This window comes from Ursus arctos, unplaced genomic scaffold, assembly GCF_023065955.2.
Source record: "Ursus arctos isolate Adak ecotype North America unplaced genomic scaffold, UrsArc2.0 scaffold_12, whole genome shotgun sequence".
Classification (NCBI taxonomy): Eukaryota; Metazoa; Chordata; class Mammalia; order Carnivora; family Ursidae; genus Ursus; species Ursus arctos.
The window spans coordinates 34895966-34911371 of NW_026622786.1; the positions used below are offsets into that span (position 1 = coordinate 34895966).

Genomic DNA, 15406 nt, shown 5'->3' on the forward strand with positions numbered 1-15406 from the left:
ACAAAGGTCAGCCTTATAATGTGTAGCAAAATGTTTGACTTCAGTTTACACAACCATTTTATTGCCTGTTACTGTAAAAGTGACCTAAAACAAAGAAGAGATCAGATCTTTTTTTTTTTTAAGATTTTATTTATTTATTTGTTGGAGAGAGAGAGAGTGAGCATGCACAAGTACAGGGAGCAGCAGGCAGAGGTTGAAGCAGGCTCCCCACTGAGCAAGGAGATCAATGTGGGACTCAATCCCAGGACTCTGGGATCGTGACCTGAGCCAAAGGCAGATGCTTAATCAACTGAACCACCCAGGCATCCTGAGATCAGATCGTTTTATAAAAAATTGCACATATTCCTCTTGAAATATATTTTCTATACTTCCTAATTCTGGTTCATTTCCTGCATATAGACAAACACTTTGTATTTTCTGTATAGTACAGTGTGAAAATTAATAAAATTTTCTAATGAAATGAATAGAAACAATAATGGTAATGTTGTTATTCAGTTTTACAGAGGGACTTAATAAATATTCAGATTATTTACCAAGGGTATAAATAATGGAAGAGAATGTAAGATTATTAAATGTAAATAACACCACATTAGGTAAGGTGGCCTTGAAACCTAACCTAAGATTTATTTTATTTCATTTTATTTCAAGATTTATTTATTTAAGGACGCCTGGGAGAGAGAGAGTGAGAGAATGTGAGCTGGGGGTGGGGGAGGGGCAGAGGGAGAAGGGAGAGAATCCTCAAGCAGACTCGCAATTGGAGCCTGATGCAGGGCTCAATCCCAGGACCCCCAGATCATGACCTGGGCCAAAATCAAGAGTTGGTTGCCACCAGGCACCCTGTAACTTAAAAATCTAAAGACTTTGACAAATTAAGATTTGATAGTTATTAGAGTAAATTTAAGAAAAATCCTGTTCAGTAAAGAATGAATAGAATATGTTTTTATGCAAGTATATCAAAAGAGTCTGGTATGTGCTAATTATTATTGAGGCAGAGTGAATAATTTTGATAGTTAACATTTATTTAGTGCTTACTAGGTCAGACATTCTCTCCATTTTCACTCTAACTCTCTTAAAGTAAGTATGAATATTATCTTCATTTTATGTGTGGGGAAACTGAGGCACACAGTTTCAGTAACTTACCAAGATCACATAGGTAGTAAATGGCAGAATCAGGATCTGAACGCAGCATTCTTACCCTGAAGCCCATGGATTTAATTATTCCACAGTAAAGCAATATGGTTTACAAGGCAAATAATATAAGATTTTTTAAAAAAAGGAGAAAGGGAATCAGCTTAGGAACTGTAATGATGGATAAAATAATGTCTAATTCTAAAGAAGAGGAACCAGAACTCATCAGAAACCCAAAGAGAACTGGAAGTAGAAGACCAGAAAATATCTTTAAATTAAAAGTTTCAGTAGGAGGATAACTATGTTGCATTCTGAACAAGCAACATCCTTACAAGAGGCATTTTATCATATCATCCCAGACTTTGCCCTTTTAGGCAGCATCCTACACCCTTCCATTCCCTCAGGAATATTATGGGGTAATTTTACATTTATGAAATTACTATGTTGTACAAGATACAGGATGGAGCTGTTATATTGGCAGCTCCAGGGAAATGTGATTACTTGGAGGGGGTAGGGGCTGAGCATTAAGAAATATATCTGAGGCAGTCATGCCCTGGTTCCCTTGCTGAGCTCTCTTCTATTGCCCCCTATCTCTCCCTGAATTCTAGCTTGGGGGGCTTCAAACAAACCAAGCATGCACCCTTCATGTAGAGTTGGTGTTCAGAAAATTGTTTTTGACTAATGGACTGATTGAATTAGTGAATGGTTATCATTTTAACCCCAAATAATGACATATCACAATGGCTAAACAGAAACTGGTCCAAAACCTTTGAAATTTGGAGAAAACTGAGGGACTCAGATCCCCTTTAGCATTTGTGTGATATTTGAGGAGGTGCTCAATAAGATTGGGATACTCTTGGTTACAAGGTTAGAAGAAAGATGCTTCATCTTTGCCAGAGAAATTAGGAAAAGCTCCTTGCAAGACCTGGGCACATGCAGCTACGTGAAAATAGATGAGTATTTGTAGCGGTCCCTCTCTACTTGTTCCTGTGGCATAGAAAGGATTGATGCTTAATGGGTCCCAAAAAAGGACCTCCATGGAATTAGAGAAATATGTATGCCCTTGACTTATTTTCCATTCATATCCCTTGCTGAATTTCTAATACTCTTCATAAAAAGGAAGGTGGGGAGCTGCTCTGGTATCTCATAGCCATCTCTGTTTATTGCTAGTCTGCGCCTTACAGATTTTCAGTTGGCTGATCCAACCACAAGGGCCATTGTCTCCATCAACTCAACCTGAGTAGATGTTCTGGGAAGAAGCTGGCTGGTCACAAATCAGAAAAGACTTTGCTAAAGTGATCTAAACCAAACCCTGGTTGGGCGAACAGGCTCACTTAGGGCACTTGAAAGGGTTGGGTCTCCCTATCTATTACTGGGACAAGGAACTTTGAAAAAATGTAGCTGTTAACCAACATATCAAACTGATGATTTCACAGATATTACTGTTATAATGATACCAGGGTTGTTTTTCGTTTTTTAAAATGAAATATATATTAAGATTTAAACATATATTTAGAAAATGTAAACATATATTTAGAAATAATTAAACATATTAAGAAAATTGTAGAGTAAGTATATGAACATGACAGCAATCCTGAAGTTGGTATGTTCGTGGATGAAATTAGGAAGCCTAGTGCATGGTAGTTCATATAGAATTATCTCATTTGTTTAATTATTAATTATTATTATTTTTTCTTTTAAAATAATGAATATAACTCTATAATATAGATTAAACTGTCATTTAAGAGTTCCCTCACTGGTCAACATTTAGAGGTATTTATGTTTCTATTTGGGGGATTATATAATGTTAAGACAAAGTTTTCTCCCTATACCTTCACTAGCCCCAGAAATTATACATTTAAAAACTATTTTTGCTGTTTTTGATTATTATTGTTGGTAGAGTTCATTATTTCATTAACTTATTTTATTATTAGTCATTGCTTTCATTACTTCTAGATTTATAATGTAGTTATTTTTCTAGCCTCTTACGTTGATTGTAGGCTAATTTATTTTATTTTATTTTTTTAAAGATTTTATTTATTTATTTGACAGAGAGACAGCCAGCGAGAGAGGGAACACAGCAGGGGGAGTGGGAGAGGAAGAAGCAGGCTCTTAGCAGAGGAGCCTGACGTGGGGCTTGATCCCAGAACGCTGGGATCACGCCCTGAGCCGAAGGCAGACGCTTAACGACTGCGCTACTCAGGCGCCCCTCGTAGGCTAATTTATTTTTATTTTACTGTCATTTAGGAATATATACTACAGCAAGTACATTGGATATTATTTTGGCTATTTCCCACAAGTTTTAACATAACATATTCCAGTCAGATAGCCTATTTTATTTCACTGATGTATTTGACATTTATTATTACATAGTTTTTAATTTTAGTTTCCTCTTTGATTACACACCAGATTGGGGATATTTGGACCATTTAATGCTGGGGCTCTTTTGCTAAATCTTCTCAATGTCCTTAAATATCATATAGTAATTTCAGATTTGGTGGTATTAATTTTTATTTCACTTTTTTATACGATCTCTAGATTGATATGAGCAATACTACAAAATTGGTAATTTTTTTGCAAATATAATTACTATGCATTGTTTCTGTATAAAACCTTTAATATATATAAAAAACCTTTATTCAACTTCAAAATACAGTTTTTGTAAAGTTTAGTTTTTTAGATTTAACCGCAAAAGGAAAATAATTGGTAAAATTTGAATAATAATTGATTCCAGTGGGTAACATTTTCTGTTATGCAGTATTAACAGTTTGGTTGTGCATTTAGGATCTCAGGAGAATTTGCCTTTACTGTGTTAATAATTCCCCATCCTATTCTCGTTCTGTCTCTGACACACATTTTATTGGCTGTGTTAAGCCAAGGTGATTCACATTTGAATGAGTAACGGTTTCCCAAAAGCTATAAAAGAAAGATTTCTCTTTTCCCACATTTAATTTATCAATGAGAGAAATTCCTTGTATTCCTCACAGGTTGAGTTTCAAGTTAAGAAAATGGGATACTAATTTGATGTTCTTGCTTTTTAACATCCCATCCCAGATTTTCGTTTTGGGAATTTCACTGAAGAACTCTAACTTATCCAGGGAGAGAGGCTTCTGATTACCATGGAGACAGAGGTTTCTTCATATGGGACTTTTAAATTATGAGTCAAACACATGCTAAGAGAATAATAGCATTTCTTTCCTTATGGGAAGAGGATTTGGATTGTTGTATTGAGGCAGGCTTATGGTCCATGATTTCACTTTTGATTTCCTGGAAGGAATATTTCTTCCTCCTTCTCCTTTGGATCTGCCAGTCCACAGTGTATGTATTCTAGTCTAGATTTTTTGTGCTAAGCACTCATGGGTCAGGGTCCATTCCTGCCTTCTAGAGCCAGATCTGGAAAGCAGTCTCTTTCCCTATGACTGGTCTCCATTTTATGTAAGGTTGTGATTCTCTCCACACCTAATCAGATAACTTTGCAGGCTGTGTTTTGCAGACTATGTTTTGGGGATGGTACAGGAAGTATCTGAATTCTAGACTTGGAGAGAAGCATTAGAAATCCAAATTGTAGCATTAGGTCAAGTCATATTTATTAGTCCAACTTCACCATTGCTATAGTCAATATTTTGGTGACCTGTCTGACTCCTATGTCTATTTCCAAATCAGTTCCAATCTCTGAAAGGGAAATGACTGTTTTTTGTTTTTGTTTTTTGTTACTTTAAAGCCCAATACATTAAATGGGGAACAATGTGAAATCACATGTTCTTTTACATTCTTGGGACATACCAACATTAAGGGGATCTCATATGCTTTTTTCTACCTAGTGCCCAGCTCTCCCTTTCCTTCCATCACTCTCTGCCTCTCACTCTTTCCTTCCAGGATTGTAAAATTCCTGGAACTCCAAATACTTTTTTCTGTTCCACAAAGTGGTACTTAAACTCTTTCCTGCCCCTACTCCCAAATGTGCATATTCAAACCCATAAGGAGATATATTTATGGTTGTAAAAATCTATATAGTCTTACATAATCAAGGAAAGTCTACTTTCCTACACGTTCTCTACATGAGGATGGACAGATGGAGATGATTCCATTTTCTCTCACTGTTAGAGGAACTATGCCCCATTCAACTAACTGCTTTATAATATTAATCTAATGGTATAAACCCCTCAATTTTTAAGGATTGTTCATCTCATAACCATGCAATTTGGCAGCCTTCTTACAGATTTCTTGGCCAACAATAACTTCTGGCTCCAATTCATCTTGCATATCACCAAATTATCTTATGTACAATACCACTTTTCCTTTCTCAAAATCTTTATTTTTTTAATTAAATATACTCCACAATGTGGAGCTTGAACTCATGATTCCGAGATCAAGAGCTGCATGTTCTACTGAGTGAGCCAGCCAGGAGCCCCTCCTTTCTCTGATTCTTTGAGAGCTTATCATTGCCTTTAGATTGGCACAAATCTGTCCTTGCTATTCATTATATACCACAGTCTGGTCAATTTTTAATTTCTAGTTTTATCTATAACAAATCTTTCCCTCTAACCAAAAAGATTTTATATTTTGTGAAAAATTATTTTTACTTTCCACTATTATGCCCTAGACCACACTTATTTTTCCAGTTCTTGCTTATGCTTCAAAATCTAGCTTGAATTCTACTTCCTCAATCCAGCTTGTCATTTCCCTTCTCTGAACTTCTGTACATTTTCTACATAAGAAGTCTTCCAAATTTCAGGATTTAGGAGTTGAGATTTTGAATATCCATATGATAGAATTTTGGTGCTGGAAGGTACCTGACAGACCATCTAGTTGAACCAATAATATTTTAGAGGAGAACACATGTCCTAGGAAGGTAAGTGACAAAGCTCAAACCAGGGACATCTGGCTTTTAGCCCAGTATGACCTCTTCTAATGGTTTCCTGCTCACCAGCACTGAGCCAGCCCCTCCTTACTCTTCCTGGTTGCTGCTTCTGCTGCTGTTTGTTAAACTAGCTTTTCCCTAAGCCCAAGGAACCCCTTTCTTTTTAGAAGTTGTAAGGTTAGTGGGTGCTACAGAAATACTGTAACATAGGACTCATAAATTGAAGAATTTCTCTTCATGTAATCAGAAAAATTGAAAGAGCCATAAGAAGAAAAATCCTTTGAACAAAATTTTTTTCAACAGAAAGTTTGTCCAAAGAATTTCATGCCAGGAGGAAGTACTTACAAATTCGTGTATTCAAAGTGATCTCTGTAATCCATTCTTTTTATATGTAGTGAATCTGTAAGAATTAGGGAAAACTAATGTTTGTTATGTACCCATTCTAGGTCAGATACTCTGCTACTTTTCAAGAACTGATTTATATAGAATTATTTGATTTTTATTAATTTACATTAAATTTTTAAAGTTTTTATTTAAATTTCAGTTGACAGTGTAGTATTAGTTTCAGGTGTACAATATAATGATTCAATACTTCCATACAACCCTGGTGCTCATCACAACAAATACACTCAATACCCATCACCTATTTAACCCATTGCCTCACCCACCTCCCTTCTGGTAGCCATCAGTTTGTTCTCTATAGTTAAGAGTCTGTTTCTTGGTTTGCCTGCCTCTCTGTTTTGTTTTGTTTTTTCCCTTTGCTAATTTGTTTTGTTTCTTAAATTCCACGTATGAGTGAAATCATATGGTATTTGTCTTTCTCTAACTTACTTCACTTAGCATAATACATTCTAACTCCATCCACATTGTTGCAAATGGCAAGATTTCATTCTTTTTTATTGCTCAATAATATCCCATTGTATATATACACCACATCTTCTTTTATCCTTTCATCAGTCGATGGACACTTGGGTTCTTTCCATAATTTGGCTACTATAGATAATGTGCTATCAACATCATGGTGCATATATCCCTTTGAATCCGTATTTTTATATTCTTTGGGTAAATACATGGTAATGCAATTGCTGGATTGTAGGGTAGTTGTATTTTTAACTTTTTGAGAAACCTCCATACTGTTTTCCAAAGTGTGGCTGCACCAGTTTGCATTCCCACCAATAGCATAGGAGGGTTCCCCTCTCTCCACATCCTCGCCAACAGCCATTGTTTCCTGTGTTGTTAATTTTAGCCATTCTTACAGGTATGAGGTGGTATCATTGTGGTTTTGATTTATATTTCCCTGATGTTGGGTGATGTTCAGCATTTTTTCATGTGTTTGTTTGCCAGCTGTATGTCTTCTTTCGAGAAATGTCATTCATGCCTTCTGCCCATTTCTTAGCTGGATTATTTATTTTTGGGGTGTTGAGTTTGGTAAGTTCTTTCTAGATTTTGGCTCCTAGCCCTTTATCCAATATGTCATTTGCACATATCTTCTCCCATTCCAAGGGTTGCCCTTTAGTTTTGTTGATTGTTTCTCTCACTGTGCAGAAGGTTTTTATTTTAATGAAATCCCAATAGTTTGTTTTTGCTTATGTTTTCATTACCTCAGGAGACATATCTAGAAAGAAGTTGCTATGGCTAATGTCAAAGAGGTTACTGCCTGTATTCTCCTCTAGGGTTTTTATGGTTTCAGGTCTCACATTTAGGTCTTTAATCCACTTTGAATTTATTTTTGTGTTTGGTGTAAGAAAGTGGTCCAGTTTCATTCTTCTACATGTTGCCATCTAGTTTTCCCAACACCATTTGTTGAAGAGACTGTCTTTTTCTAATTGGATATTCTTTCCTGCTTTGTCAAAGATTAATTGACCGTAAAGTTGTGGGTTTATTTCTGGGTTTTCTATTCTGTCCTATTGATCTATGTGTCTATTTTTGTGTCAGTACTATAGTTTCATAATATAACTTGAAATCTGGAATTGTGATGCTTCCAGCTTTGCTTTTCATTTTCAAGGTTACTTTGGCTATTTGGGGTCTTTTGTGGTTTCATACAAATTTCAGGATTGTTCTAGCTCTGTGAAAAATGCAGTTGGTATTTTGATAAGGATTGCATTAAATGTGGATTGCTTTGGGTAGTATAGACATTTTAACAATATTTGATCTTCCAACCCATGAGCATGGAATGTTTTCACATTTCTTTTTGTAATCTTCAATTTCTTTCATCAGTGTTTTATAGTTTTCACAATACAGGTCTTTCACCTCTTTGGTTAGGTTTATTCCTAGGTATCTTATGGGTTTTGGTGCAATTATTTTCATAATCACTCTTTGAGATAGTATTATCATCCTCTTTCTACAAATGGTGAAACAGAGACCAGAGATATTAAGTAAATTGTCCAAGTTTACATAACCAGGAGAGAGAAAGACATAGGGGTAACTATATTTTGCCTGGTTGGTTACATCTTGGGGTATGGTGGTTGATACTTTTGGGGCTTTGCCCTAATCCCCTCATATTCCTTTTACTGTTCCTGAGTGCTCCTTCCCCCCTGCATCAGGGTGCTTTTTCTTCCAATTGCCCACACTGAGACAATTCTTCTCTAGAGAATGGCCATCACGCTACTGGAATTGCTTTGTCCATTTATACAGACAGCCAGAGGTAGCTTACATTCTCCCAGGTAGTCCTTAGCCGATGACTAACAGGTGCAGAGATCAAATCTCAGTGCCTTTGCTTCAGGCTGAAACAAAGTCCAAGGTGTAACTTATACACTAAAGATCCCTGTGGGATTTGCCTGAAACCATTTCCATTGGACTTTACCTGCAATCAGCATACCTGCTTGATTTATTCTTTCCCTGTCCTGCTTCTCCACCTCCCTTACTTTTTTTTCTTCAAGAATTCCTTAGTCAGGGGGCGCCTGGGTGGCACAGCGGTTGGGCGTCTGCCTTCGGCTCAGGGCGTGATCCCGGTGTTCCGGGATCGAGTCCCACATCGGGCTCCTCCGCTGTGAGCCTGCTTCTTCCTCTCCCACTCCTCTGCGGTGTTCCTTCTCTCACTGGCTGTCTCTCTGTCACATAAATAAATAAAATCTTTTAAAAAAAAATTCCTTAGTCAATTGCTTGTACACAAATCCTTGTCTCAGGATCTTTCTGGTGAACAGAACCTAAGGTAGAGTGTTATACCTTAACTTTTCGAATAATATTCACTAAGCATTTACTATGTGCCAAGCACTATGTGACATTCTTTGAATCTGTCAACTCATTTAATTCTCATAATAACCCTATGAATAGATACTTTTCTCATTTAAAAATGAGAAAATTGAACCTTAATATCTTGCTCAAAATCCACAGCTAATAGGTGTCAGAACCGAGCTGAAACCCTGTTCTGCTTCCCATAGCTTCCCAATGCTGTAATTTTGAGGACATATAATTTACCCTGGTGAGGAGGCCAACTCATAATCTGTCAAGCCTTCCATCTGTGGAAGACTATTAAAAATAAATGATGAAAATTCCAGTGCAAAAACCAGATTCTCACATATTTCTCATATTAAAATTTTCTTTTTCTAATCCAGAAGCCTAGATTTTTATAACTCGGGAGAACAAGCAATCTTATCTGGGAAAACATATTACCATTTTTGGAGATATTTCAGGTTCACTTCTAGATCACTGCAATAGAGTGAATATCTCAATAAAATCAAATGAATTTTTGGATTTCCCAGTGCATATAAAAATTATGTGTATACTATATTACAGTCTGTTAAGCATGCAATAGCATTATGTCTGAAAAACAATGTACATACCTTAATTTAAAATATTGCTAAAAAATGCTAACCATCATTTGAGCTTTCAGTGAGTTATAGTCTTTTTTGTGGTGGAGGGTCTTGCCTTGATGTTGATAGCTATTGACTGATCAGGGTGGTGGTTGCTGAAGGTTTGGGGTGATTGTGTTAATTCCTTAAAATAAACGACAATGAATTTGAATTTTGCCATATTGATCCATTCTTTCTTTCATGAATGATTTCTCTCTGGTATGCGATGCTGTTTGATAGCATTTTACTCACAATAAAGTGTCTTTCAAAATTGGAGTCAGTTCTCTCAAACCCTGCCACTGTTTTATCAACGAATTTTATGTAATATTCTAAATCCTGTGTTGTCGTTTCAACAGTCTTCACAACATGTTCACCAGTAGTTTCAATCTCAAGAAACCACTCTCTGTGCTCATCCATAAGAACCAAGGCTTCATCCATGAGACTGCAACACTTCAGTCACATCTTCAGGCTCCACCTCTACTGCTAGTTCTCTTACGGATTCCACTACATCTGCAGTTACTTCCTCCATTATGAATCCCTCAAAGTCATCCATGAGGGTTGGAATCCACTTCTTCAAATTCCTGTGAATGTTGATATTTTGACCACTTTCCATGAGTCAGGAATGTTTTTGTTGTTGTTGTTGTTGTTGTTGTTGTTGTTGTTGTTTTGTAATCTCTACATCCAACATGAGGTTCAAACTCACAACCCTGAGATTAAGAGCCAGCCAGTCATCCCACCAATGTTCTTAATAACATCTAGAATGGTGAATCCTTTCCAGAGGTTTTCAATTTACTTTGCCCAGATTCATCAGAGGCAGGTATAGCCTTAAGACATATATTTCTTAAATAATAAGACTTGAAAGTCAAAGTGATTTCTCAATCCATGGGCTGCAGATGTTGTGTCAGAAGATATGAAAACAACATTAATTTCATTGTACATCTCCATCAGATCTCTTGGATAACCAGGTGCATTGTCAGTGAGCAGGAATATTTTGAAAGGAACATTTTCTTCTGAGTAGTAGTTCCCAACAGTGGGCTTAAAACATTCAGTAAGCCATGTTGTAAACAGATGTGCCATCATCTGGGCTGTTGTTCCATTTATAGAGCACAGGCAAAGTAGACTTAGCATAATTCATAAGTGCCTTAGGATGTGTGGAATGGTAAATGAGTATAAGCTTCAACTTAAAGTCACCAGCTGCACTACCCCAAACAAAGAGAAGCAGCCTGTCCTTTGAAGCTTTGAAGCCAGGCATTGACTTTCCCTTTCTAGAGATGAAAGTTCTAGGTGGTATCTTCTGATAGAAGGCTATTTCATCTACATTGAACATCTGTTGTTTATTGTAGCTGCCTTCATTGATTATCTTACCTAGATCTTTTGCATAACTTGCTGCAGCTTCTACATCCACACTTGCAGCTTCACCTTGCACTTTTACGTACTAGAGAGAGCTTCTTTCCTTAAACATGAACAAACCTTTACTAGCTTCCAACTTTTCTTCTGAAGCTTCCTCACGTATCTCAGCCTTCACAGAATTGAAGAGAGTGAGGGCCTTGCTTTGTCTGGGTTAGGCTTTGGCTTATGAGAATGTTGTGGCTGGTTTGATCCTCTATCCAGGCCACTAAAACTATCTCCATATCAGCAATAAGGCTGTTTTATTTTTAACATTTATGTGTCCTCTGGAGTAGCACTTTTAATTTCTTTCAAGAACTTTGCCTTTGCATTCACAACTGGGTTAACTGTTAAGCACAAGAGGCCTAGCTTTCAGCCGATCTTGGCTTTTGACATGACTTCCTCACTAAGTTTGATCATTTCTAGCTTTTTTTTAAATAATATTTTTATTCTATTATGTTAGTCACCATACAGTACATCCCTAGTTTTTGATATAGAGTTCCACAATTCATTACTTGCATATAACACCCAATTCACCATGCAATACGTGCCCTCTTTAATAACCATCACCAGCCTATCCATTCCCACACCCCCCGCCCCTCTGAAGCCCTCAGTTTGTTTCTCAGAGTCCATAGTCTCTCATGCTTCATTCCCCCTTCTGTTACCCCCCCTTTCTTCTTCCCTTTCTTCTCCTACCGATCTTCATACTTCTTATGTTCCATAAATGAGTGAAACCATATGATAATTGTCTTTCTCTGCTTGACTTATTTCGCTTAGCATTATCTCCTCCAGTCCCATCCATGTTGCAGCAAATGTTGAGAAATTGTTCCTTTTGATAGCTGAGTAATATTCCATTTATATGGACCACCTCTTCTTAATCCAGTCATCTGTTGAAGGGCATCTTGGCTCCTTCCACAATTTAGCTATTGTGGACAATGCTGCTATGAACATTGGGGTGCATATGGCCCTTCTCTTCACTATGTCTGTATCTTTGGGGTAAATACCCAGTAGCGCAATTGCTGGATCATAGGGTAGCTCAATTTTTAACTTTTTAAGGGACCTCCACACTGTTTTCCAAAGGGACTATACCAACTTGCATTCCCACCAACAATGTAGGAGGGATCCCCCTTTCTCCACATCCTCTCCAACATTTGTTGTTTCCTGCCTTGTCAATTTTTGTCATTCTAACTGGCGTAAGGTGGTATCTCAATGTCGTTTTGATTTGAATTTCCCTGATGGCTCATGATTTTGAACATTTTTTCATGTGTCTGTTAGCCATTTGTATGTCTTCATTGGAAAAGTGTCTGTTCATATCTTCTGCCCATTTTTTGATTTGATTATTTGTTTCTCATGTATTGAGTTTGAGAAGTTCTTTGTAGATCTTGGATACCAGTCTTTTATCTGTAGTGTGATTTGCAAATATGTTCTCCCATTCCGTGGGCTGCCTCTTAGTTTTTTTGATTGTTTCCTTGGCTGTGCAGAAGCTTTTTATCTTGATGAAGTCCCACAAGTTCATTTTATCTTTTGTTTCTCTTGCCTTTGGAGATGTGTCATGAAAAAGGTTGCTTTGGCCGATGTCGTAGAGGTTGCTGCCTATGTTCTCCTCTAGGATTTTGATGGATTCCTGTCTCACATCGAGGTCTTTCATCCATTTGGAGGTTATATTTGTGTATGGTATGAGAGAGTGGTCAAGTTTCATTCGTTTGTGTATAGCTGTCCAATTTTCCCAGCACCATTTATTGTAGACACTGTCTTTTTTCCACTGGATGTTTTTTCCTGCTTTGTCAAAGATTAGTTGTCCAAAGAGCCGAGGGTCCATTTCTGGGTTCTCTATTCTTTTCCATTGGTCTATGTGTCTGTTTTTGTGCCAGTACCATGCTGTCTTTGTGATCACAGCTTTGTAGAAGAGCTTGAAATCCAGCAATGTGATGCCCCCAACTTTGTTTTTCCTTTTTGACAATTCCTTGGCAATTCGGGGCCTTTTCTGGTTCCACACAAATTTAAGGGCTGTTTGTTCCAGTTCTTTGAAAAACGTCTTTGGTATTTTGATCGGGATGGCATTGAAAGTGTAGATTTCTCTGGGTAACATAGACATTTTAACTATGTTAATTCTTCCGATCCATGAGCATGGAATATTTTTCCATCTTTTTGTGTCTTCTTCAATGTCTTTTAAGAGAGATTTGTAGTTTTTATTTATAGATCCTTTACGTCTTTGGTTAAGTTAATTCTGAGATAACGTATGATTTTTGGTGTTATTGTAAATGGAATGGATTCCCTAATTTCTCTTTCTTCAGTCTCATTGTTTGTGTATAGAAATGCAACTGATTTCTGAGCATTGATTTTGTATCCCGCCACATTACTGAATTGCTCTGTAACTCCTAGTAGTTTGGGAGTGGATTCTTTTGGGTTTTCCATACAGAGTATCATGTCATCTGCGAAGAGAGACAGTTTGACTTCTTCTTTGCCGATTTGGATATCTTTTATCCCTTTTTGTTGTCTGATTGCTGTTGCAAGGACTTCTAGTACTATGTTGAATAATAGTGGCGAGAGTGGGCATCCTTGTTGTGTTCCTGATCTTAAGGGAAAGGTTTTCAGCTTTTCCCCATTGAGAATGATATTTGCTGTAGGCTTTTCATAGATGGTTTTTATGGGATTGAGGAATGTACCCTCTATCCCTACACTCTGAAGGGTTTTAATCAGGAAAGGATGCTGTATTTTGTCAAATGCTTTTTCTGCGTCTATTGAGAGAATCATATGGTTCTTAACTCTTTTCTTGTTGATATGATCTATCACATTGATCGATTGGCAAAAGTTGAACCACTCTTGCATCCCAGGGATGAATCCCACTTGGTCATGATGGATAATCCTTTTAATGTACTGTTGGATCCTATTAGCTAGGATCTTGTTGAGAATTTTGGCGTCCATATTCATCAGGGTTATCGGTCCGTAATTCTCCTTTTTGATGGGGTCTTTGCCTGGTTTGGGGATCAAGGTAATACTGGCCTCATAGAATGAGTTTGGTAGTTTTCCTTCTGTTTCTATTTTTTGAAATAGCTTTAGGAGAATAGGTATTATTTCTTCTTTGAATGTTTGGTAGAATTCCCCAGGAAAACCGTCCAGGCCTGGAGTTTTGTTTTTTTGGAAGGTTGTTTATCACTGATTCAATCTCTTCATAATTAATTGGCCTGTTTAAAAAATCAATTTCTTCCTGTTTCAGTCTTGGTAGTTTATAGGTTTCCAGGAAGGCCTCCGTCTCTTCCAGGTTGCTTAATTTATTGGCATAAAGCTGTTGATAAAAGTTTCTAATGATCCTTCCTATTTCATTGGTGTTAGTTGTGACCTCTCCCTTTTCATTCACAATTTTATTAATTTGGGTCCTTTCTCTATTCTTTTGAATAAGTCTGGCCAGTGGCTTATCGATCTTATTTATTCTTTTAAAGAACCAGCTTCTAGTTCTGTTGATCTGCTCTACTGTACTCCTGGTTTCTAATTCATTGATCTCTGCTCTAAACTTGATCAACTGCTTTCTCGTGCATGGGTTAGGCCTGTCTTCTGTTGCTGTTCCAGCTTCTTGAGGTGAGAATATAAAAACTGCATTTAGATTTTTCTATTCTTTTGAGTGAGGCTTGGATGGCTATGTATTTTCCCCTTAGGACTGCCTTTGCAGTGTACCATATGTTTTGAACTGATGTGTTTTCATTCTCATTGGTCTCCATAAATTGTTTAAATTGATTTTTGATTTCCTGGTTTATCGAATCATTCCTGAGCAGGATGGTTCTTAGTCTCCAAGTGTTTGAGTTTCTTCCAAATTTTTCCTTGTGATTGAGTTCCAATTTCAAAGCATTGTGGTCTGAGAATATGCAGGGAATAATTTCAGTCTTTTGGTATCGGTTGAGACCTGTTTTGTGACCCAGAACATGACCTATTCTGGAGAATGTTCCATGTGCATTAGAATAGAATGAGTATTCTTTTGTTCTGGGATGTAGTGTTCTATATATGTCTATGAGGTCCAACTTGTCTAGTATGTCACACAAAGCTCTTGTTTCTTTGTTGATTTTCTGCTGAGGTGATCTGTCTATTGCTGATAGTGGAGTGTTGAGGTCCCCTACTATTAACGTATTTTTATCTATATGTCTCCTTATTCTGGTTAAGAGTTGTCTTGTGTATCTAGCTGTTCCCTTGTTGGGGGCATAGATATTTATAATTGTCATATCCACCTGTTGAATACATCCTTTAAGAA

The 15406-nt window shown here is 37.1% G+C and overlaps 1 protein-coding gene across 1 annotated transcript in view; it reads left to right on the forward strand.

Annotated features, from left to right (window-relative positions):
- Positions 1 to 15406, forward strand: part of ODF2L (outer dense fiber of sperm tails 2 like) — a 294695-nt gene that overhangs the window by 117096 nt on the left and 162193 nt on the right. The window lies entirely within an intron of this gene.